Here is a 21,067-nt window from a genome sequence, read left to right on the forward strand (position 1 = left end):
CAAATGTGAGTCAAGAAGCAGGGGTATTTTAATCGATATTAGAACGAGAATGACAGGTGAAGTGTGAACGCACAAGGAAACAAATGACGGGAGGGAGAAGAAAGGAGAAGGAGTGTATGTATTTGCAGCGCAAAATTAAACAGGTGCAATCATACCAGCACTAATGCACCGGATCCCATCAGAACTCCGCAGTTATGTGTGCTTGTGCGAGAGTAGTACTCGGATGGGTGACCTCCTGGGAAGTCCTTGTATCGCACTAATTTTTTTCAGACAGGTCGTTCGACGCTACGCGCGACTGGAACTAGGGTACGCTGGTTTATACGCAAATGTGTGTCAAGAAGCAGGAGCATTTTAATCGATATTAGAACGAGAAGGAGAAGTGCAGTGTGAACGCACAAGGAAACAATTGATGGGAGGGGGAGGGAAGGAGAAGGAGTGTATGTATTTTCAGCAAGGAATGAAACAGGTGCGATCATACCAGCACTAATGCAACGGATTCTACCAGAACTCCGTAGGTAAGGGTGCTCGGGCGAGAGTAGTACTAGCATGGGTTACCTCCTGCGAAGTCCTTATATTTCACCCATTTTCTTGTGAAGTCCTCGTGTTGCACCCATTTTTTTGCAGATGATTCTTTCGACGATACACGCGACTTGAATTATGGTCCTCAGGTTTATTCGCAAATGTGTGTCACGGCGCTGTAGTATTTTACTTGATATTAGAACGAGAATGGGAGGTGCAGTGCGCACGCACAAGGAAAAAAATGACGGGAGGGGGAAGAAAAGAGAATGAGATTTTGTATTTGCAGCGCACAATTAAACAGGTGCGATCATACCAGCACTAATGCACCGGATCCCATCAGAACTCCGCAGTGAAGTGTACTTGGGCGAGATTAGTACTCGGATGGGTGACCTCCTGGGAAGTCCTCGTGTCGCACTAATTTTTTTTCAGACGGGTCATTCGACGTTACGCGCGTCTGGAACTAGGGTCCGCTGGTTTATACGCAAATGTGAGTCAAGAAGCAGGGGTATTTTAATCGATATTAGAACGAGAATGAGAGGTGAAGTGTGAATGCACAAGGAAACAAATGACGGGAGGGGGAAGAAAGGAGAAGGAGTGTATGTATTTGCAGCGCGAAATTAAATAGGTCCGATCATACCAGCACTAAAGCTCCGGATCCCGTTAGAACTCCGCAGTTAAGTGTGCTTGGGCGAGGGTAGTACTCGGATGGGTGACCACTTGGGAAGCCCTCGTGTTGCACCTATTTTTTTTCAGATGGGTTGTTCGATGTTATGCGCGAATGGAATTATAAACCGCTGGTTCATTTGCAAAGGTGAGTCACGGTGCCGGGGTATATTACTTGATATTAGAACGAGAAAGAGAGATGCAGAGTGGACGCACAAGGAAACAAATGACGGGAGGGGGGATGGAAGGAGAAAGAGTGTATGTATTTGCAGTGCAGAATGAAACATGAGGGATCATACCAGCACTAATGCAACGGATTCTATTAGAACTCCGCAGTTAAGGGTGTTTGGGTGAGAAAAGTACTCGGATGGGTGACCTCCTGCGAAGTCCTTATATTTCACCCATTTTCTTGGGAGGTCCTCGTGTTGCACCCATCTTTTTGCAGATGATTCTTTCGACGTTACGCGCGACTTGATTTATGGTCCGCAGGTTTATTCGCAAATTTGAGTCACGGCGCCGTGGCATTTTACTTGATATTAGAACGAGTACGGGAGGTGCAGTGCGCACGCACAAGGAAACAAATGACGGGAGGATGAAGAAAACAGGAGTGTATGTATTTGAAGCGCAAATTTAAACAAGTGGCATCATACCAGCACTAATGCACTGGATCCCATCAGAACTCTGCAGTTAAGTGTGCTTGGGCGAGAGTAGTACTCGGATGGGTGACCTCTTGGGAAATCCTCGTATCGCAACAATTTTTTTTCAGATGGGTCGTTCGACGTTACGCGCGACTGGAACTATGGTCCGCTGGTTTATACGCAAATGTGAGTCAAAAATCAGGGGCATTTTTATCGATATTAGAACGAGAAGGAGAGGTGCAGTGTGAACGCACAAGGAAACAAATGATGGGAGGGGGGGAGGGAAGAAGGAGTGTATGTATTTTCAGCACAAAATTAAACAGGTGCGAACACACCATCACAAATGCACCGGATCCAATCAGAACTCCGAAGTTAAGTGTGCTTTGGCGAAAGTAATACAATGATGGGTTACCTCCTGGGAAGTTCTCGTCTTGCACCCATTTTCTTTTTTTCAGATGTGCCGTTCGACGTTACGCGCGACTTTAATTATGGTCCGCAGATTTATTCGCAAATGTGAGTCACGGCGCCGTGGCATTTTACTTGATATTTAAACGAGAAAGAGAGGTGCATTGCGCACGCACAAGGAAACAAATGACGGGAGGGGGAAGAAAGGAGGAGTTTATGTATTTGCAGCGCGAAATTAAACTAGTGCGATCATACCAGCACTAATGCACCGGATCCCATCAGAACTCCGCAGATAAGTGTGCTTGGGCGAGAGTAGTACTCGGATGGGTGACCTCGTGGGAAGTCCTCGTGTCGCACTAATTTTTTTTTTCAAACGGGTCGTTCGACGTTACGCGCGACTGGAATTAGGGTCCACTGGTTTATACGCAAATGTGATTCAAGAAGCAGGGGCATTTTAATCGATATTAGAACGAGAAGGAGAGATGCAGAGTCCACGCACAAGGAAACAAATGACAGGAGGGGGGATGGAGGGAGAAAAAGTGTATGTATTTGCAGCGCATAATGAAACATGAGCCATCATACCAGCACCAATGCAACGGATTCTATCAGAACTCCGCAAGTTAAGGGTGCTTGGGCGAGAGTAGCACTAGCATGGGTGACCTCCTGCGAAGTCCTTATATTTCACCCATTTTCTTAGGAAGTCCTCGTGTTGCACCCATTTTTTTGCAGATGATTATTTCGACAATACGCGCGACTTGAATTATGGTCCTCAGGTTTATTCATAAATGTGAGTCACGGCACCGTAACATTTTACTTGATATTAGAACGAGCAGGGGAGGTGCAGTGCGCACGCACAAGGAAACAAATGACGAGAGGGGGAAGAAAGGAGAAGGAGTTTATGTATTTGCAGTGCTAAATTATACTAGTGCGATCATACCAGCACTAATGCACCTGATCCCATCAGAACTCCACAGTCAAGTGTGCTTGGGCGAGAGTAATACTCGGATGGGTGACCTCCTGGGAAGTCCTCGTGTCTCACAAATTTTTTTTCAGACGGGTCGTTCGACGTTACGCGCGACTGGAACTAGGGTCCGTTGGTTTATACGCAAATGTGAGTCAAGAAGCAGGGGCATTTTAATCGATATTAGAATGAGATTGATAGGTGAAGTGTGAACGCACAAGGAAACAAATGACCGGAGGGGGAAGAAAGGAGAAGGAGTGTATGTATTTACAGCGCGAAATTAAACAGGAGTGATCATACCAGCACTAAAGCCCCGGATCCCATCAGAACTCCGCAGTTAAATGTGCTTGGGCGAGAGTAGTACTCGGATGGGTGACCACTTGTGAAGCCCTCGTGTTGCACCTATTTTTTTCGGATGGGTTGTTCGACGTTACACGCGAATGGAATTATAAACTGCTGGTTCATTTGCAAAGGTGAGTCATGGTGCCGGGGCATATTACTTGATATTAGAACGAGAAAGAGAGATGCAGAGTGCACGCACAAGGAAACAAATGACGGGAGGGGGGATGGGAGGAGAAAGAGTGTATGTAGTTGCAGTGCAGAATGAAACATGAGGGATCATATCAGCACTAATGCAAAGGATTCTATCAGAACTCCGCAATTAAGGGTGCTTGGGCGAGAAAAGTACTCGGATGGGTGACCTCCTGCGAAGTCCTTATATTTCACCAATTTTCTTGGGAGGTCTTCGTGTTGCACCCATCTTTTTGCAGATGATTCTTTCGACGTTACGCGCGACTTGATTTATGGTGACCTCCTGGGAAGTCCTCGTGTTGCACCCATTTTTTTTCGGATGGGTCGCTCGACGTTACGCGCAAATGCAATTATAAACCGCTGGTTCATTCGCAAAGGTGAGTCATGATGCTAGGGAATTTTACTTGATATTAGAACGAGAAGGAGAGATGCAGAGTGCACGCACAAGGAAACAAATGACGGGAGAGGGGATGGAGGGAGAAAGAGTGTATGTATTTGCAGCGCAGAATGAAACATGAGCGATCAAACCAGCACCAATACAACGGATTCTATCAGAACTCTGCAAGTTAAGGGTGCTTGGGCGAGAGTAGCACTAGGATGGGTGACCTCATGCGAAGTCCTTATATTTCACCTATTTTCTTAGAAAGTCCTCGTGTTGCACCCATTTTTTTGCAGATGATTCTTTCGACGTTACGCGCGACTTGAATTATGGTCCTCAGGTTTATTCGCAAATGTGAGTCACGGCACCGTAGCATTTTACTTGATATTAGAACGAGCACGGGAGGTGCAATGCGCACGCACAAGGAAACAAATGACGGGAGGGGGAAGAAAGGAGAAGGAGTTTATGTATTTGCAGCGCGGAATTAATCGGGTGCGATCATACCAGCACTAATGCACCGGATCCCATCAGAACTCCGCAGTTAAGTGTGCTTAGGCGAGAGTAGTACTCGGATGGTTGACCTCCTGGAAAGTCCTCGTGTCGCACCAATTCTTTTTCAGACGGGTCGTTCGAAGTTACGCGCGACTGGAACTAGGGTCCGCTGGTTTATACACAAATGTGAGTCAAGAAGCAGGGGCATTTTAATCGATATTAGAACGAGAATGAGAGGTGAAGTGTGAACGCACAAGGAAACAAATGACGGGAGGGGGAAGAAAGGAGAAGGAGTGTATGTATTTGTAGCGCGAAACTAAACAGGTACGATCATACCAGCACTAAAGCCCCGGATCCCATCAGAACTTTGCAGTTAAGTGTGCTTGGGTGAGATTAGTACTCGGATGGATGACCTCCTGGGATGTCCTCGTGTCGCACCAATTTTTTTTTAGACGGGTCGTTCGACGTTACGCGCGTCTGGAACTACGGTCTGCTGGTTTATACGCAAATTTGAGTCAAGAATCAGGGGCATTTTAATCGATATTAGAACGAGAATGAGAGGTATAGTGTGAACGCACAAGGAAACAAATGACCGGAGGGGGAAGAAAGGAGGAGTGTATGTATTTGTAGCGCGAAATTAAACAGGTGCGATCATACCAGCACCAAAACTCCGGATCCCATCAGAACTCCGCAGTCAAGTGTGCTTGGGTGAGGGTAGTACTCGGATGGGTGACCACTTGGGAAGCCCTCGTGTTGCACCTTTTTTTTTTCGGATGGGTTGTTCGACGTTACGCGCGAATGGAATTATAAACCACTGGTTCATTTGCAAAGGTGAGTCACGGTACCGGGTCATAATACTTGATATTAGAACGAGAAAGAGAGTTGCAGAGTGCACGCACAAGGAAACAAATGACGGGAGGGGGGATGGGAGGAGAAAGAGTGTATGTATTTGCTGTGCAGAATGAAACATGAGGGATCATACCAGAACTAATGCAATGGATTCTATCAGAACTCCGCAGTTAAGGGTGCTTGGGAGAGAAAAGTACTCGGATGGGTGACCTCCTGCGAAGTCCTTATATTTCACCCATTTTCTTGTGAAGTCCTCATGTTGCACCCATCTTCTTTTTTTCAGATGTGCCGTTCGACGTTACGCGCGACTTTAATTATGGTCCGCAGATTTATTCGCAAGTGAGAGTCACTGCACCGTGGCATTTTACTTGATATTTGAACGAGAACAAGAGGTGCAGTGCGCACGCACAAGGAAACAAATGAAGGGAGGGGGAAGAAAGGAGAAGGAGTTTATCTATTTGCAGCGTTGAATTAAACGGGTGCGATCATACCAGCACTAATGCACCGGATCCCATCAGAACTCCGCAGTTAAGTGTGCTTGGGCGAGAGTAGTACTCGGATGGGTGACCTCCTAGAAAGTCCTCGTGTCGCACCAATTTTTTTTCAGACTGGTCGTTCGACGTTACGCGCGACTGGAACTAGGGTCCGCTGGTTTATACGCAAATGTGAGTCTAGAAACAGGGGCATTTTAATCGATATTAGAATGAGAAGAAGAGATGCAGAGTGCCCGCACAAGTAAACAAATGACGGGAGGGGGGATGGAGGGAGAAAAAGTGTATGTATTTGCATCGCATAATGAAACATGAGCAATCATACCAGCACCAATGCAACGGATTCTATCAGAACTCCGCAAGTTAAGGGTGCTTGGGCGAGAGTAGCACTAGGATGGGTGACCTCCTGCGAAGTCCTTATATTTCACCCATTTTCTTGGGAAGTCCTCGTGTTGCACCCATTTTTTTGCAGATGATTCTTTCACCCATTTCCATAATTCAAGTCGCCCGTAATGTCAAAAGAATCATATGCAAAAAAATGGGTGCAACACGAGGACTTCCTAAGAAAATGGGTGAAATATAAGGACTTCGCAAGAGGTCACCCATCCTAGTGCTACTCTCGCCCAAGCACCCTTAACTTGCGGAGTTATGATAGAATCCGTTGCATTGGTGCTGGTATGATTGCTCATGTTTCATTCTGCGCTGCAAATACATAAACTTTTTCTCCCTCCATCCCCCCTCCCGTCATTTGTTTCCTTGTGCGTGCACTCTGCATCTCTCCTTCTCGTTCTAATATCGATTAAAATGCTCCTGCTTCTTGACTCACATTTGCGTATAAACCAGCGGACCCTAGTTCCAGTCGCGCGTAACGTCGAACGACCAGTCTGAAAAAAAATTGGTGCGACACGAGGACTTTCTAGGAGGTCACCCATCCGAGTACTACTCTCGCCCAAGCACACTTAACTGCGGAGTTCTGATGGGATCCGGTGCATTAGTGCTGGTATGATCGCACCTATTATTTTGCGCTGCAAATACATAAACTACTTCTCCGTTCTTCCCCCTCCCGTCATTTGTTTCCTTGTGCGTGCGAACTGCACCTCTTGTTCTCGTTCAAATATCAAGTAAAATGCCACAGTTCCGTGACTCACATTTGCGAATAAATCTGCGGACCATAATTAAAGTCGCGCGTAACGTCGAACGGCACATCTGAAAAAAAGAAAATGGGTGCAACACGAGAACTTCCCAGGAGGTAACCCATCATTGTACTACTTTCGTCAAAGCACACTTAACTGCGGAGTTCTGATGGAATCCGGTGCATTTGTGCTGGTGTGAGCGCACCTGTTTAATTTCGGGCTGAAAATACATACACTCCTTCTTCCCTCCCCCCCTCCCATCATTTGTTTCCTTCTGCATTCACACTGCACCTCTCCTTCTCGTTCTAATATCGATTAAAATGCCCCAGATTCTTGACTCACATTTGCGTATAAACCAGCGGATTATAGTTCCAGTCGCGCGTAACGTCGAACGACCCATCTAAAAAAAAATTGGTGCGACATGAGGACTTCCCCAGAGGTCACCCATCCGAGTACTACTCTCGCCCAAGCACACTTAACTGCGGAGTTCTGATGGGATCCGGTGCATTAGTACTGGTATGACCGCACCCATTTAATTCCACGCTGCAAATACATAAACTCCTTCTCCTTTCTTCCCCCTCCCGTCATTTGTTTCCTTGTGCATGCGCACTGCACCTCTCGTTCTCGTTCAAATGTCAAGTAAAATACCACGGTGCCGTGACTCACATTTGCGAATAAATCTGCGGACCATAATTAAAGTCGCGCGTAACGTCAAACGGCACATCTGAAAAAAAGAAAATGGGTGCAACACGAGAACTTCCCAGGAGGTAACCCATCATTGTACTACTTTCGCCAAAGCACACTTAACTGCGGAGTTCTGATGGGATCTGGTACATTTGTGCTTGTGTGATCGCACCTATTTAATTTTGTGCTTAAAATACATACACTCCTTCTTCCCTCTCCCCCTCCCATCATTTGTTTCCTTGTGCGTTCACACTGCACCTCTCCTTCTCGTTCTAATATCGATTAAAATGCCCCTAATTCTTTACTCACATTTGCGTATAAACCAGCTGACCATAGTTCCAGTCGCGTGTAACGTCGAACGACCCATCTAAAAAAAAATTGTTGCGATACGAGGACTTCCCAAGAGGTCACCGATCCGAGTACTAATCTCTCCCAAGCACACTTAACTGCAGAGTTCTGATAGGATCCAGTGCATTAGTGCTGGTATGATGCCACTTGTTTAATTTTGCGCTTCAAATACCTACACTCATTTTCTTTTCTTCCTCATCCCGTCATTTGTTTCCTTGTGCGTGCGCACTGCACCTCCCGTACTCGTTCTAATATCAAGTAAAATGTCACGGCGCCGTGACTCACATTTGCGAATAAACCTGCGGACCATAAATCAAGTCGCGCATAACGTCGAAAGAATCATCTGCAAAAAGACGGGTGCAACACGAGGACCTCCCAAGAAAATGGGTGAAATATAAGGACTTCGCAGGAGGTCACCCATCAGAGTACTTTTTTCGCCCAAGCATCGTTAACTGCGGAGTTCTGATAGAATCCGTTGCATTAGTGCTGGTATGATCCCTCATGTTTCATTCTGCACTGCAAATACATACACTCTTTCTCCTTTCATCCCCCCTCCCGTCATTTGTTTCCTTGTGCGTGCACTCTGCATCTCTCTTTCTCGTTCTAATATCAAGTAATATGCCCCGGCACCGTGACTCACCTTTACAAATGAACCAGCAGTTTATAATTCCATTCGCGCGTAACGTCGAACAACCCATCCAAAAAAAAAATAGGTGCAACACGAGGGCTTCCCAGGTGGTGACCCATCCGAGCACTACTCTCGCCCAAGCACACTTAACTGCGGAGTTCTGATGGGATCCGGAGCTTTAGTGCTGGTATGATCGCACCTGTTTAGTTTCGCGCTACAAATACATAAACTTCTTTTCTTTTCTTCCCCCTCCCGTCATTTGTTTCCTTGTGCGTTCACACTTCACCTCTCATTCTCGTTCTAATATCGATTAAAATACCCCTGCTTCTTGAGTCACATTTGCGTATAAACCAGCGGACCCTAGTTCCAGTCGCGCGTAACTTCAAACGACCCGTTTGAAAAAAAATTGGTGCGACACGAGGACTTCCCAGGAGGTCACCCATCCGATTACTACTCTCGCCCAAGCACACTTAACTGCGGAGTTCTGATGGGATCCGGTGCATTAGTGCTGGTATGATCGCACCCATTTAATTCCGCGCTGCAAATACATAAACTTGTTCTCCTTTCTTCCCCCTCCCGTCATTTGTTTCCTTGTGCGTGCGCGCTGCACCTCCCGTGCTCGTTCTAATATCAAGTAAAATGCTACGGTGCCGTGACTCACATTTGCGAATAAACCTGAGGACCATAATTCAAGTCGCGCGTAACGTCGAAAGAATTATCTGCAAAAAAATGGGTGCAGCACGAGGACTTTATAAGAAAATGGGTGAAATATAAGGACTTCGCATGAGGTGACCCATCCTAGTGCTACTCTCGCCCAAGCACCCTTAACTTGCAGAGTTCTGATAGAATCCGTTGCATTGGTGCTGGTTTGATCGCTCATGTTTCATTCTGCGCTGCAAATACATACACTATTTCTCCCTCCATCCCTCTACCGTCATTTATTTCATTGTGCATGCACTCTGCATCTCTCATTCTCATTCTAATATCAAGTAAAATGCCCTAGCATCGTGACTCACCTTTGCAAATGAACCAGCGGTTTATAATTGCATTCGCGGGTAACGTCGAGCGACCCATCCGAAAAAAAATGGGTGCAACATAAGGACTTCCCAGGAGGTCACCATAAATCAAGTCGCGCGTAACGTCGAAAGAATCATCTGCAAAAAGATGGGTGTAACATGAGGACCTCCCAAGAAAATGGGTGAAATATAAGGACTTCGCAGGAGGTCACCCATCCGAGTACTTTTCTCGCCCAAGCACCCTTAACTGCGGAGTTCTGATAGAATCAGTTGCATTAGTGCTGGTATGATCCCTCATGTTTCATTCTGCACTGCAAATACATACACTCTTTCTCCTCCCATCCCCCCTTCTGTCATTTGTTTCCTTGTGCGTGCACTCTGCATCTCTCTTTCTCGTTCTAATATCAAGTAAAATGACCCGGCACCGTGACTCACCTTTGCAAATGAACTAGTAGTTTATAATTCCATTCGCGCGTAACGTCGAACAACCCATCCGAAAAAAAATAGATGCAACACGAGGGCTTCCCAAGTGGTCACCCATCCGAGTACTACCCTCGCCCAAGCACACTTAACTGCGGAGTTCTGATGGGATCCGGAGTTTTGGTGCTGGTATGATCGCACCTGTTTAATTTCGCGCTGCAAATACATACACTCCTTCTCCTTTCTTCCCCCTGCGGTCATTTATTTCCTTGTGCGTTCACACTTTACCTCTCATTCTCGTTCTAATATCGATTAAAATACCCCTGATTCTTGACTCACATTTGTGTATAAACCAGTGGACCCTAGTTCCAGACGCGCGTAACGTCGAACGACCTGTCTGAAAAAAAATTGGTGCGACACGAGGACTTCCCAGGAGGTCATCCATCTGAGTACTAATCTCACCCAAGCACACTTAACTGCAGAGTTCTGATGGGATCCGGGGCTTTAGTGCTGGTATGATCGCACCTGTTTAGTTTCGCGCTACAAATACATAAACTTCTTTTCTTTTCTTCCCCCTCCCGTCATTTGTTTCCTTGTGCGTTCACACTTCACCTCTCATTCTCGTTCTAATATCGATTAAAATACCCCTGCTTCTTGACTCACATTTGCGTATAAACCAGCGGACCCTAGTTCCAGTCGCGCGTAACTTCGAACGACCCGTTTGAAAAAAAATTGGTGCGACACGAGGACTTCCCAGGAGGTCACCCATCCGAATACTACTCTCGCCCAAGCACACTTAACTGCGGAGTTCTGATGGGATCCGGTGCATTAGTGCTGGTATGATCGCACCCATTTAATTCCGCGCTGCAAATACATAAACTTGTTCTCCTTTCTTCCCCCTCCCGTCATTTGTTTCCTTGTGCGTGCGCACTGCACCTCCCGTGCTCGTTCTAATATCAAGTAAAATGCTACGGTGCCGTGACTCACATTTGCGAATAAACCTGAGGACCATAATTCAAGTCACACGTAACGTCGAAAGAATTATCTGCAAAAAAATGGGTTCAGCACGAGGACTTTATAAGAAAATAGGTGAAATATAAGGACTTCGCATGAGGTCACCCATCCTAGTGCTACTCTCGCCCAAGCACCCTTAACTTGCGGAGTTCTGATAGAATCCGTTGCATTGGTGCTGGTTTTATCGCTCATGTTTCATTTTGCGCTGCAAATACATACACTATTTCTCCCTCCATCCCCTCTCCCGTCATTTGTTTCCTTGTGCGTGCACTCTGCATCTCTCCTTCTCGTTCTAATATCAAGTAAAATGCCCTAGCATTGTGACTCACCTTTGCGAATGAACCATCTGTTTATAATTGCATTCGCGCGTAACGTCGAGCGACCCATCCGAAAAAAAATGGGTGCAACATGAGGACTTCCCAGGAGGTCACCATAAATCAAGTCGCGCGTAACGTCAAAAGAATCATCTGCAAAAAGATAGGTGCAACATGAGGACCTCCCAAGAAAATGGGTGAAATATAAGGACTTCGCAGGAGGTCACCCATCCGAGTACTTTTCTCGCCCAAGCACCCTTAACTGCGGAGTTCTGATAGAATCCTTTGCATTAGTGCTGGTATGATCCCTCATGTATCATTTTGCACTGCAAATACATACACTCTTTCTCCTCCCATCCCCCATCCCGTCATTTGTTTCCTTGTGCGTGCACTCTGCATCTCTCTTTCTCGTTCTAATATCAAGTAATATGCCCCGGCACCGTGACTAACCTTTGCAAATGAACCAGCGGTTTATAATTCCATTCGCGCGTAACGTCGAACAACCCATCCGAAAAAAATAGGTGCAACACGAGGGCTTCCCAAGTGGTCACCCATCAGAGTACTACTCTCGCCCAAGCACACTTAACTGCGGAGTTCTGATGGGATCCGGGGCTTTAGTGATGGTATGATCGCACCTGTTTAATTTCGCGCTGCAAATACATACACTCCTTCTCCTTTCTTCCCCCTCCGATCATTTTTTTCCTTGTGCGTTCACACTTCACCTCTCATTCTCGTTCTAATATCGATTAAAATGCCCCTGCTTCCTGACTCATATTTGCGTATAAACCAGCGGACCCTAATTCCAGTTGCGCGTAACGTCGAATGGCACATCTGAAAAAAAGAAAATGGGTGCACCACGAGAACTTCCGAGGAGGTAACCCATCATTGTACTACTTTCGCCAAAGCACACTTAAATGCAGAGTTCTGATGGGATCCGGTGTATTTGTGCTGGTGTGACCGCACATGTTTAATTTCGTGCTGAAAATACATACACTCCTTCTTCCCTCCCCCCCCTCCCATCATTTGTTTCCTTGTGCATGCGCACTGCACCTCCCGTTCTCATTCTAATATCAAGTAAAATGCTACAGCGCCGTGAATCACATTTACGAATAAACCTGAGGACCATAATTCAAGTCGCGCGTAACGTCGAAAGAATCATCTGCAAAAAAATGGGTGCAACACGAGGACTTCACAAGAAAATGGGTGAAATATAACGACCTCGCAGGAGGTAACCCATGCTAGTACTACTCTCGCCCAAGCACCCTTACCTACGGAGTTCTGATAGAATCCGTTGCATTAGTGCTGGTATGATCGCACCTGTTTAATTCCGCGCTGCAAATACATACACTCCTTCTCCTTTCTTCCCCCTCCCGTCATTTGTTTCCTTGTGCGTGCGCACTGCACCTCTCGTTCTCGTTCAAATATCAAGTAAAATGTCACGGCGCCGTGACTCACATTTGCGAATAAATTTGCGGACCATAATTTAAGTCATGCGTAACGTCGAACGGCACATCTGAAAAAAAGAAAATGGGTGCAACACGAGAACTTCCCAGGAGGTAACCCATCATTGTACTACTTTCGCCAAAGCACACTTAACTGCGGAGCTCTGATGGGATCCGGTGCATTTGTGCTGGTGTGACCGCACCTGTTTAATTTTGTGCTGAAAATACATACACTCTTTCTTCCCTCCCCCCCTCCCATCATTTGTTTCCTTGTGCGTTCACACTGCACCTCTCCTTCTCGTTCTAATATCGATTAAAATGCCCCTGATTCTTGACTCACATTTGCGTATAAAGCAGCGGACCATAGTTCCAGTCGCGCGTAACGTCGAACGACCCGTCTGAAAAAAAATTTGTGCGACACGAGGACTTCCCAGGTGGTCACCCATCCGAGTACTACTCTCGCCCAAGCACACTTAACTGCAGTGTTCTGATGGGATCCAATGCATTAGTGCTGGTATGATCGCACCCGTTTAATTCCGCACTGCAAATACATAAATTCCTTCTCCTTTCTTCCCCCTCCCGTCATTTGTTTCCTTGTGCGTGCACACTGCACCTCCCGTGCTCATTCTAATATCAAGTAAGATGCCACGGCGCCGTGACTCACATTTGCGAATAAACCTGCAGACCATAAATCAAGTCGCGCGTATCCTCGAAAGAATCATCTGCAAAAAAAAAGGTACAACACGAGGACTTCCTAAGAAAATGGGTGAAATATAAGGACTTCGCAGGAAGTCACCCATCCTAGTGCTACTCTCGCCCAAGCACCCTTAACTTGCGGAGTTCTGATAGAATCCGTTGCATTAGTGCTACTATGATCCCTCATGTTTCATTCTGCACTGCAAATACATACACTCTTTCTCCTCCCATCCCCCCTCCCGTCATTTGTTTCCTTGTGCGTGCACTCTGCATCTCTCTTTCTCGTTCTAATATCAAGTAATATGCCCCGGCACCGTGACTCACCTATGCAAATGAACCAGCGGTTTATAATTCCATTCGCGCGTAACGTCGAACAACCCATCCGGAAAAAAATAGGTGCAACACGAGGGCTTCCCAAGTGGTCACCCATTCGAGTACTACGGTCGCCCAAGCACACTTAACTGCGAAGTTCTGATGGGATCCGGAGCTTTAGCGCTGGTATGATCGCACCTGTTTAATTTCGCGCTGCAAATACATACACTCCTTTTCCTTTCTTCCCCCTCCCGTCATTTGTTTCCTTGTGCGTGCGCACTGCACCTCTCGTTCTCGTTCAAATATCAAGTAAAATGCCACAGCATCGTGACTCGCATTTGCGAATAAATCTGCGGACCATAATTAAAGTCGCGCGTAACGTCGCACGGCACATCTGAAAAAAAGAAAATGGGTGCAACACGAGAACTTCCCATGAGGTAACCCATCATTGTACTACTTTCGTCAAAGCATACTTAACTGCGGAGTTCTGATGGGATCCGGTGCATTTGTGCTGGTGTGACCGCACCTGCTTAATTTCGTGCTGAAAATACATACACTCCTTCTTCCCTCCCCCCCTCCCATCATTTGTTTCCTTGTGCGTTCACACTGCACCTCTCCTTCTCGTTCTAATATCGATAAAAATGCCCCTGATTTTTTACTCACATTTGCGTATAAACCAGCGGACCATAGTTCCAGTCGCGCGTAACGTCGAATAACCCATCTGAAAAAAAATTGTTGCGATACGAGGACTTCCTAAGTGGTCTCCCATCCGAGTACTACTCTCGCCCAAGCACACTTAACTGCAGAGTTCTGATGGGATCCAGTGCATTAGTGCTGGTATGATGCCACTTGTTTAATTTTGCGCTTCAAATACATACACTCCTTCTCTTTTCTTCCTCCTCCCGTCATTTGTTTCCTTGTGCGTGCGCACTGCACCTCCCGTACTCGTTATAATATCAAGTAAAATTCCACGGCGCCGTGACTCAAATTTGCGAATAAACCTGCAGACCATAAATCAAGTCGCGCGTAATGTCGAAAGAATCACTAATGCACCGGATCCCATCAGAACTCCGCAGATAAGTGTGCTTGGGCGAGAGTAGTACTCGGATGGGTGACTTCCTGGGAAGTCCTCGTGTCGCACTAATTTTTTTTTTCAGACGGGTCGTTCGACGTTACTCGTGACTGGAACTAGGGTCCACTGGTTTATACGCAAATGTGAGTCAAGAAGCAGGGGCATTTTAATCGATATTAGAACGAGAAGGAGAGATGCAGAGTGCACGCACAAGGAAACAAATGACGGGAGGAGGGATGGAGGGAAAAAAGTGTATGTATTTGCAGCGTAGAATGAAACATGAGCAATCATACCAGCACCAATGCAACGGATTCTATCAGAACTCCGCAAGTTAAGGGTGCTTGGGCGAGAGTAGCACTAGGATGGGTGACCTCCTGCGAAGTCCTTATATTTCACCCATTTTCTCAGGAAGTCCTCGTGTTGCACCCATTTTTTTGCAGATGATTCTTTCGACGATACGCGCGACTTGAATTATGGTCCTCAGGTTTATTCGCAAATGTGAGTCACGGTACTGTAGCATTTTACTTGATATTAAAACGAGCACGGGAGGTGCAGTGCGCACGCACAAGGAAATAAATGATGGGAGGGGGAAGAAAGGAGAAGGAATTTATGTATTTGCAGCGCGGAATTTAACGGGTGCGATCATACCAGCATTAATGCATCGGATTCCATCAGAACTCCGCAGTTAAGTGTGCTTGGGAGAGAGTAGTACTCGGATGGGTGACCTCCTGGGAAGTCCTCGTGTTGCACATATTTTTTTTCAGACGGGTCGTTCGACGTTACGCGCGATTGGAACTAAGGTCCGGTGGTTTATACGTAAATGTGAGTCAAGAAGCAGGGTTATTTTAATCGATATTAGAACGAGAAGCAGAGATGCAGAGTGCACGCACAAGGAAACAAATGACGGGAGGGGGGATGGAGGGAGAAAAAGTGTATGTATTTAAAGCGTAGAATGAAACATGAGCAATCATACCAGCACCAATGCACGGGATTCTTTCAGAACTCTGCAAGATATGGGTGCTTGGGAGAGAGTAGCACTAGGATGGGTGACCTCCTGCGAAGTCCTTATATTTCACCCATTTTCTTAGGAAGTCCTCGTGTTGCACCCATTTTTTTGCAGATGATTCTTTCGACGATACGCGCGACTTGATTTATGGTCCGCAGGTTTATTCGCAAATGTGAGTCACGGCACCGTAGCATTTTACTTGATATTAGAACGAGCACGGGAGGTGCAGTGCGCACGCACAAGGAAACAAATGACGGGAGGGGGAAGAAAGGAGAAGGAGTTTATGTATTTGCAGCGCTAAATTATACGGTTGCGATCATACCAGCACTAATGCACCGTATCCCATCAGAACTCCGCAGTTAAGTGTGCTTGGGCGAGAGTAGTACTAGGATGGGTAGGACTCCTGGGAAGTCCTCGTGTCTCACCAATTTTTCTTCAGACGGGTTGTTCGACGTTACGCGCTACTGGAACTAGGGTCCGTTGGTTTATATGCAAATGTGAGTCAAGAAGCAGGGGCATTTTAATCGATATTAGAACGAGAAGGAGAGGTGCAGTGTGAACGCACAAGGAAACAATTGATGGCAGGGGGAGGGAAGGAGAAGGAGAGTATGTATTTTCAGCACGAAATGAAACAGGTGCGATCATACCAGCACTAATGCAACGGATTCTATCAGAACTCCGTAGGTAAGGGTGCTTGGGCGAGAGTAGTACTAGCATGGGTTACCTCATGCGAAGTCCTTATATTTCACCCATTTTCTTGTGAAGTCCTTGTGTTGCACCCATTTTTTTGCAGATGATTCTTTCGACGTTACGCGCGATTTGAATTATGGTCCTCAGGTTTATTCGCAAATGTGAGTCACGGTGCTGTAGAATTTTACTTGATATTAGAACGAGAACGGGAGGTGCAGTGCGCACGCACAAGGAAACAAATGACGGGAGGAGGAAGAAAAGAGAAGGAGTGTATGTATTTGAAGCGCAAAATTAAACAAGTGGCGTCGTACCAGCACTAATGCACTGGATCCCATCAGAACTCTGCAGTTAAGTGTGCATGGTCGAGAGTAGTACTCGGATGGATGACCTCTTGGGAAGTCCTCGTATCGCAACAATTTTTTTTTTCAGATGGATCGTTCGACGTTACGCGCGACTTTAATTATGGTCCGCAGATTTATTCGCAAATGTGAGTCACGGCGCTGTGGCATTTTACTTAATATTTAAACGAGAACGAGAGTTGCAGTGCGCACGCACAAGGAAACAAAAGACGGGAGGGGGAAGAAAGGAGAAGGAGTTTATGTATTTGCAGCGCTGAATTAAATGGGTGCGATCATACCAGCACTAATGCACCGGATCCCATCAGAACTCCGCAGTTAAGTGTGCTTGGGCGAGAGTAGTACTCGGATGGGTGACCTCCTGGGAAGTCCTCGTGTCGCACCAATTTATTTTCAGACGGGTCGTTCAACGTTATGCGCGACTGGAACTAGGGTCCGCTGGTTTATACGCAAATGTGAGTCAAGAAGCAGGGGCATTTTAATCTATATTAGAACGAGAAAGAGAGATGCAGAGTGCACGCACAAGGAAACAAATGACGGGAGGGGGAGGGAAGGAGAAATAGTGTATGTATTTTTAGCACGAAATGAAACAAGTGCGATCATACCAGCACTAATGCATCGGATTCTATCAGAACTCCATAGATAAGGGTGCTTGGGCGAGAGTAGTACTAGCATGGGTTACCTCCTGCGAAGTCCTTATATTTCACCAATTTTCTTATAAAGTCCTCGTGTTGCACCCATTTTTTTGCAGATGATTCTTTCGACGTTACGCGCGACTTGAATTATGGTCCTCAGGTTTATTCGCAAATGTGAGCCACAACACCGTAGTATTTTACTAGATATTAGAACGAGCACGAGAGGTGCAGTGCGCACGCACAAGGAAAGAAATGATGGGAGGGGGAAGAAAGGAGAAGGAGTTTATGTATTTGCAGCGCGGAATTAAACGGGTGCGATCATACCAGCACTAATGCACCGGATCCCATCAGAACTCCGCTGTGAAGTGTGCTTGGGCGAGATTAGTACTCGGATGGGTGACCTCCTGGGAAGTCCTCGTGTTGCACTAATTTTTTTTCAAACAGGTCGTTCGACGTTACGCGCGTCTGGAACTAGGGTCCGCTGGTTTATACGCAAATGTGAGTCAAGAAGCAGGGGCATTTTAATCGATATTAGAACGAGAATAAGAGGTGAAGTGTGAACGCACAAGGAAACAAATGACGGGAGGGGGAAGAAATGAGAAGGAGTGTATGTATTTTGAGCACGAAATTAAACAGGTGCGTTCACACCAGCACAAATGCACCGGATCCCATCAAAACTCCGCAGTTAAGTGTGCTTGGGCGAGAGTAGTACAATGATGGGAGGGAGAAGAAAGGAGAAGGAGTTTATGTATTTGCAGCGTGAAATTAAACAGGTGCGATCATACCAGCATTAATGCAACCGATGCCATCATAACTCCGCAGTTAAGTGTGCTTGGGCGAGAGTAGTACTCGGATGGGTGACCACTTGGGAAGTCCTCGTGTTGCACCCATTTTTTTGCAGATGATTCTTTCGATGTTACGCGCGACTTGAATTTTGGTCCTCAGGTTTATTCGCAAATTGAGTCACGGCGTCGTAACATTTTACTTGATATTAAAACGAGCACGGGAGGTGCAGTGCGCACGCACAAGGAAACAAATGACGGGAGGGGAAAGAAAGGAGAAGGAGTTTATGTATTTGCAGCGCGAAATTAAACGGGTGCGATTATACCAGCACTAATGCAACGGATCCCATCATAACTCTGCAGTTAAGTGCTCTTGGGCGAGAGTAGTACTCGGATGGGTGACCTCCTGGGAAGTTCTCGTGTCGCACAATTTTTTTTTTCAGATGGGTCGTTCGACGTTACGCGCAACTGGAACTATGGTCCACTTGTTTATACGCAAATGTGAGTCAAGAAGCAGGGGCATATTAATCGATATTAGAATGAGAAAAAGAGGTGCAGTGTGAACGCACAAGGAAACAAATGATGGGAGGGGGGAGGGAAGGAGAAGGAGTGTATGTATTTTCAGCACGAAATGAAACAGGTGCGATCATACCAGCACTAATGCAACAGATTCTATCAGAACTCCGTAGGTTAGGGTGCTTGGGCGGGAGGAGTACTAGCATGGGTTACCTCCTGCGAAGTCCTTATATTTCACCCATTTTCTTGTGAAGTCCTCGTGTCGCACCAATTTTTTTTCAGACGGGTCGTTCGATGTTACCCTCGTCTGGAACTAGGGTCCGCTGGTTTATACGCAAATATGAGTCAAGAAGCAGGGGCATTTTAATCGATATTAGAACGAGAATGAGAGGTGAAGTGTGAACGCATAAGGAAACAAATGACGGAAGGGGGATGAAAGGAGAAGGAGTGTATGTATTTGCAGCGCGAAACTAAACAGGTGCGATCATAGCAGCACTAAAGCCCCGGATGCCATCAGAATTCCGCAGTTAAGTGTGCTTGGCGAGATTAGTACTCGGATGGTTGACCTCCTGGGAAGTCCTCGTGTCGCACCAATTTTTTTTCAGATGGGTCGTTCGACGTTACCGCGTCTGGAACTAGGGTCCACTGGTTTATACGCAAATGTGAGTCAAAAAGCAGGGACATTTTAATCGATATTAGAACGAGAATGAGAGGTGAAGTGTGAACGCACAAGGAAACAAATGACGGGAGGGGGAAGAAAGGAGAAGGAGTGCATGTATTTGCAGTTCGAAATTAAACAGGTACGATCAGACCAGCACTAAAGCTACGGATCCCATTAGAACTCCACAGTTAAGTGTGCTTGGGCGAGAGTAGTACTCGGATGGGTGTCCACCTGGGAAGCCCTCGTGTGGCACTTATTTTTTTTTCGGATGGGTTGTTCGACGTTACGCGCGAATGGAATTATAAACCGCTGGTTCATTTGCAAAGGTGAGTCACTGTGCCGAGGCATATTACTTGATATTAGAACGAGAAAGAGAGATACAGAGTGCACGCACAAGGAAACAAATGACGGGAGGGGGGATGGGAGGAGAAAGAGTGTATGTATTTGCAGTGCAGAATGAAACATGAGGGATCATACCAGCACTAATGTAACGGATTCTATCAGAACTCCGCAGTTAAGGGTGCTTGGGTGAGAAAAGTACTCAGATGGGTGACCTCCTGCGAAGTCCTTATATTTCACCCATTTTCTTGGGAGGTCCTCGTGTTGCACCCATCTTTTTGCAAATGATTCTTTCGACGTTACGCGCGACATGATTTATGGTCCGCAGGTTTATTCGCAAATGTGAGTCACGGCGCCGTGGCATTTTACTTGATATTAGAACGAGTACGGGAGGTGCAGTGCGCACGCACAAGGAAACAAATGACAGGAGGAGGAAGAAAAGAGAAGGAGTGTATGTATTTGAAGCGCAAAATTAAACAAGTGGCATCATACCAGCACTAATGCACTAGATCCCATCAGAACTCTGCAGTTAAGTGTGCTTGGGCGAGAGTAGTACTCGGATGGGAGACCTCCTAAGAAGTCCTCGTGTCGCACCAATTTTTTTTCAGACGGGTCGTTCGACGTTACGCGCGACTGGAACTAGGGTCTGTTGGTTTATACTCAAATGTGAGTCAAGAAGCAGTGGCATTTTAATCGATATTAGAACAAGAAGGAGAGGTGCAGTGTGAACGCACAAGGAAACAATTGATGGGAGGGGGAGGGAAGGAGAAGGAGTGTATGTATTTTCAGCACAAAATGAAACAGGTGCGATCATGCCAGCACTAATGCAACGGATTCTATCAGAACTCCATAGGTAAGGGTGCTTGGGCGAGAGTAGTACTAGCATGGGTTACCTCCTGCGAAGTCCTTATATTTCATCCATTTTCTTGTGAAGTCCTCGTGTTGCACACATTTTTTTGCAGATGATTCTTTCGACGTTACGCACGACTTGAATTATGGTCCTCAGATTTATTCGCAAATGTTAGTCATGGCGCTGTAGAATTTTACTTGATATAAGAACAAGTTCGGGAGGTGC

At 46.3% G+C, this 21,067-nt stretch overlaps 12 non-coding genes and 25 pseudogenes across 12 annotated transcripts; 22 read left to right on the forward strand and 15 right to left on the reverse strand.

The window, feature by feature from the left end:
- The first annotated feature begins 141 nt into the window (after positions 1–141).
- LOC148250005 (5S ribosomal RNA) lies at positions 142–260 on the forward strand (annotated as a pseudogene).
- Positions 261–818: 558 nt separating this feature from the next.
- On the forward strand, positions 819–937 carry LOC148250006 (5S ribosomal RNA). Its single transcript, XR_015815446.1, has one exon. It is a non-coding gene; the product is annotated as a 5S ribosomal RNA (ribosomal RNA).
- A 205-nt stretch (positions 938–1,142) lies between these two features.
- Positions 1,143–1,261, forward strand: LOC148250007 (5S ribosomal RNA). Its single transcript, XR_015815162.1, has one exon. It is a non-coding gene; the product is annotated as a 5S ribosomal RNA (ribosomal RNA).
- Positions 1,262–1,819: 558 nt separating this feature from the next.
- Positions 1,820–1,937, forward strand: LOC148250008 (5S ribosomal RNA; annotated as a pseudogene).
- A 204-nt stretch (positions 1,938–2,141) lies between these two features.
- LOC148250009 (5S ribosomal RNA) lies at positions 2,142–2,260 on the forward strand (annotated as a pseudogene).
- A 206-nt stretch (positions 2,261–2,466) lies between these two features.
- Positions 2,467–2,585, forward strand: LOC148250010 (5S ribosomal RNA). Its single transcript, XR_015814665.1, has one exon. It is a non-coding gene; the product is annotated as a 5S ribosomal RNA (ribosomal RNA).
- Positions 2,586–3,148: 563 nt separating this feature from the next.
- On the forward strand, positions 3,149–3,267 carry LOC148250011 (5S ribosomal RNA; annotated as a pseudogene).
- A 205-nt stretch (positions 3,268–3,472) lies between these two features.
- On the forward strand, positions 3,473–3,591 carry LOC148250012 (5S ribosomal RNA; annotated as a pseudogene).
- Positions 3,592–4,586: 995 nt separating this feature from the next.
- LOC148250013 (5S ribosomal RNA) lies at positions 4,587–4,705 on the forward strand (annotated as a pseudogene).
- A 205-nt stretch (positions 4,706–4,910) lies between these two features.
- LOC148250014 (5S ribosomal RNA) lies at positions 4,911–5,029 on the forward strand (annotated as a pseudogene).
- A 202-nt stretch (positions 5,030–5,231) lies between these two features.
- LOC148250015 (5S ribosomal RNA) lies at positions 5,232–5,350 on the forward strand. The gene has a single exon (XR_015815968.1). It is a non-coding gene; the product is annotated as a 5S ribosomal RNA (ribosomal RNA).
- A 564-nt stretch (positions 5,351–5,914) lies between these two features.
- LOC148250016 (5S ribosomal RNA) lies at positions 5,915–6,033 on the forward strand. Its single transcript, XR_015815593.1, has one exon. It is a non-coding gene; the product is annotated as a 5S ribosomal RNA (ribosomal RNA).
- A 790-nt stretch (positions 6,034–6,823) lies between these two features.
- Positions 6,824–6,942, reverse strand: LOC148250017 (5S ribosomal RNA). Its single transcript, XR_015815508.1, has one exon. It is a non-coding gene; the product is annotated as a 5S ribosomal RNA (ribosomal RNA).
- A 207-nt stretch (positions 6,943–7,149) lies between these two features.
- On the reverse strand, positions 7,150–7,268 carry LOC148250018 (5S ribosomal RNA; annotated as a pseudogene).
- A 204-nt stretch (positions 7,269–7,472) lies between these two features.
- LOC148250019 (5S ribosomal RNA) lies at positions 7,473–7,591 on the reverse strand (annotated as a pseudogene).
- Positions 7,592–7,800: 209 nt separating this feature from the next.
- LOC148250020 (5S ribosomal RNA) lies at positions 7,801–7,919 on the reverse strand (annotated as a pseudogene).
- An 884-nt stretch (positions 7,920–8,803) lies between these two features.
- On the reverse strand, positions 8,804–8,922 carry LOC148250021 (5S ribosomal RNA). The gene has a single exon (XR_015814927.1). It is a non-coding gene; the product is annotated as a 5S ribosomal RNA (ribosomal RNA).
- Positions 8,923–9,127: 205 nt separating this feature from the next.
- On the reverse strand, positions 9,128–9,246 carry LOC148250022 (5S ribosomal RNA). The gene has a single exon (XR_015814680.1). It is a non-coding gene; the product is annotated as a 5S ribosomal RNA (ribosomal RNA).
- Positions 9,247–10,241: 995 nt separating this feature from the next.
- LOC148250023 (5S ribosomal RNA) lies at positions 10,242–10,360 on the reverse strand. The gene has a single exon (XR_015814641.1). It is a non-coding gene; the product is annotated as a 5S ribosomal RNA (ribosomal RNA).
- Positions 10,361–10,565: 205 nt separating this feature from the next.
- LOC148250024 (5S ribosomal RNA) lies at positions 10,566–10,684 on the reverse strand (annotated as a pseudogene).
- Positions 10,685–10,889: 205 nt separating this feature from the next.
- Positions 10,890–11,008, reverse strand: LOC148250025 (5S ribosomal RNA). The gene has a single exon (XR_015816027.1). It is a non-coding gene; the product is annotated as a 5S ribosomal RNA (ribosomal RNA).
- Positions 11,009–12,003: 995 nt separating this feature from the next.
- On the reverse strand, positions 12,004–12,122 carry LOC148250026 (5S ribosomal RNA). Its single transcript, XR_015814783.1, has one exon. It is a non-coding gene; the product is annotated as a 5S ribosomal RNA (ribosomal RNA).
- Positions 12,123–13,013: 891 nt separating this feature from the next.
- Positions 13,014–13,132, reverse strand: LOC148250027 (5S ribosomal RNA; annotated as a pseudogene).
- Positions 13,133–13,336: 204 nt separating this feature from the next.
- LOC148250028 (5S ribosomal RNA) lies at positions 13,337–13,455 on the reverse strand (annotated as a pseudogene).
- Positions 13,456–14,016: 561 nt separating this feature from the next.
- Positions 14,017–14,135, reverse strand: LOC148250029 (5S ribosomal RNA; annotated as a pseudogene).
- A 209-nt stretch (positions 14,136–14,344) lies between these two features.
- Positions 14,345–14,463, reverse strand: LOC148250030 (5S ribosomal RNA; annotated as a pseudogene).
- Positions 14,464–14,667: 204 nt separating this feature from the next.
- On the reverse strand, positions 14,668–14,785 carry LOC148250031 (5S ribosomal RNA; annotated as a pseudogene).
- Positions 14,786–15,641: 856 nt separating this feature from the next.
- LOC148250032 (5S ribosomal RNA) lies at positions 15,642–15,760 on the forward strand (annotated as a pseudogene).
- A 561-nt stretch (positions 15,761–16,321) lies between these two features.
- On the forward strand, positions 16,322–16,441 carry LOC148250033 (5S ribosomal RNA; annotated as a pseudogene).
- Positions 16,442–17,001: 560 nt separating this feature from the next.
- LOC148250034 (5S ribosomal RNA) lies at positions 17,002–17,119 on the forward strand (annotated as a pseudogene).
- A 207-nt stretch (positions 17,120–17,326) lies between these two features.
- On the forward strand, positions 17,327–17,445 carry LOC148250035 (5S ribosomal RNA). The gene has a single exon (XR_015815630.1). It is a non-coding gene; the product is annotated as a 5S ribosomal RNA (ribosomal RNA).
- A 559-nt stretch (positions 17,446–18,004) lies between these two features.
- Positions 18,005–18,123, forward strand: LOC148250036 (5S ribosomal RNA; annotated as a pseudogene).
- A 342-nt stretch (positions 18,124–18,465) lies between these two features.
- On the forward strand, positions 18,466–18,584 carry LOC148250037 (5S ribosomal RNA; annotated as a pseudogene).
- A 204-nt stretch (positions 18,585–18,788) lies between these two features.
- On the forward strand, positions 18,789–18,907 carry LOC148250038 (5S ribosomal RNA; annotated as a pseudogene).
- A 561-nt stretch (positions 18,908–19,468) lies between these two features.
- Positions 19,469–19,586, forward strand: LOC148250039 (5S ribosomal RNA; annotated as a pseudogene).
- Positions 19,587–19,790: 204 nt separating this feature from the next.
- LOC148250040 (5S ribosomal RNA) lies at positions 19,791–19,909 on the forward strand (annotated as a pseudogene).
- Positions 19,910–20,470: 561 nt separating this feature from the next.
- Positions 20,471–20,589, forward strand: LOC148250041 (5S ribosomal RNA; annotated as a pseudogene).
- Positions 20,590–21,067: the final 478 nt, after the last annotated feature.

The sequence above is a fragment of the Carica papaya genome, chromosome 8 (genome assembly GCF_054855325.1).
Source record: "Carica papaya isolate Zhongbai chromosome 8, ASM5485532v1, whole genome shotgun sequence".
Lineage (NCBI taxonomy): Eukaryota > Viridiplantae > Streptophyta > Magnoliopsida > Brassicales > Caricaceae > Carica > Carica papaya.